At 45.0% G+C, this 1,728-nt stretch overlaps 1 pseudogene; it reads left to right on the forward strand.

Moving 5' to 3' along the window:
- Positions 1-1,216: 1,216 nt before the first annotated feature.
- Positions 1,217-1,282, forward strand: LOC115647305 (annotated as a pseudogene).
- Positions 1,283-1,728: the final 446 nt, after the last annotated feature.

Consider the following 1,728-nt stretch of genomic DNA (forward strand, 5'->3'; position numbering starts at 1 on the left):
CAACAATTTAATACCATACACAGCTATGATGATTGTGAAGCTTGGTTGAGGTGGTGAAGTTAGAAGGTGGAAGAGGGAGGGATATTTCTCAAGGAATGCCTTGCCGCTAAATGATGAACTAGCACCCAGCTTAGACCTCAATGGTTAACACGTTGTTAATGTAGCCTCTCACACAAGGCAGCACGAACATGAGGGAGGGGAGACAGCATAGCAGACAGAGACAGACACACACCTTGTGTGTGGTAGTGAGTGAGAGACCCACACTGCCCCTTTAAATAAGCTGACCCACTCTTAAGTGCATTGTCTTTTTAAGTTGATCAGGAAGTTGAGACAGCAGCTATTGCCCTAAGCTCTCCATGTCTCTCTCCATCCATGTCCCCTCCCTGCTTTATATGGAGAAGAGGTAAGCGGGGTGCAGGAGCAGAGGGGAGGGGGACACCCTGATATTAGCACCCCTACCCCCTTGCACAGCAAGCAGGAGTGTCTGGGAGCAGCTCCAAGGCAGAGGGCAGGAGCAGCACATGGCAGTGGGGGGAGGGACAGCTGAACTGCCGATGGATAGCCTGCTGGGCAGCTACAGAACAGGGAACTTAGGGAAGTGGGGAGCTGATAGGGGGCTGCCAGTCCACCCTGGTTCCAAGCCCTCACCAGCTAGCTGCAACGGGCTGCTCTTTCTGCAAGCAGGGGACAAAGCAGGCAGCTGCCAAACAACGTTATAAGGGAGCATTGTGCAACCTTAAACAAACATGTTCCCTAACTGATCAGCAACATAATAATGAAAAAGCGTTAACCGGGATGACTTTAAGGGAGGAGTTACTGTATCTCCATATGTCCTCGGATCCACCCATTCAAATACCTACATAAAACCTTCATAGGAAGATGTTAAATGTTAACCTTCCTTTATACTGTACCTGGAGGTCTCAGAAATGTAGAATGGTTCTTTGCCACAACTGAGGTAGAGAACTTCAGTTCCTATCTACTTTGGAATAATCAGGACTTTGTGGTGCTGAGACACCAGTTCTCCTGGTTACAGGTTTCTGCAGAGGCTGGTGAAGGTGCGTGTGTAAAGGGTATGTGAAGAAAGAAAAGAGACTCCCAAAGTGAATCAAGAGCATTTATTCACCCTTTTCTTATCCTTGCAAGGGACCCATATCTTCCCCCACCATTTTCTATTAATGATTACACTTCTGTTCTTTGTTATTCTGTCTTGTTCTGGGAGAGAAGATTAGCATGGCCCCTGCGCAAGGATGAAATGCAAATTTGTGAACTGTGTGACATCTTAGGTGACATTTTGAAGGGAGATCAGACCACTCAAGCAAAAATCCCAGCCACTAACTGTTCCCTTATGCTACTACACTTGAAAACAAAATATCTTAATTGACCAGGGCAGTTGATTTATTGATATGAAATGTGGATGTAATGAAAGCAAACAATACAGGCATCGTCATCATAGGCAAGGGGAAAGGGATGCAGAATACTTCATGTTAGCTCTAAATTGTTAATTCTTTCCTGGTCAGAAAGATTAAGATTGTGAAGAAAGGCTTCCAGGAAATCCAAAAGGCACTGTTGTTGATAAGGATACATTAGACACATTGGGATATAAATAAATGAAAGATGTGTGGGGTGCTAATCATGTACTAAAGAAAAAGGGTACAGGATTAGGGATAGGACAAATAGTGTTTCCCCATAATGAATGCATGATGGTTAGGTGATATAAGGCAAGATCCA

Source organism: Gopherus evgoodei, chromosome 2, assembly GCF_007399415.2.
Source record: "Gopherus evgoodei ecotype Sinaloan lineage chromosome 2, rGopEvg1_v1.p, whole genome shotgun sequence".
Lineage (NCBI taxonomy): Eukaryota > Metazoa > Chordata > Testudines > Testudinidae > Gopherus > Gopherus evgoodei.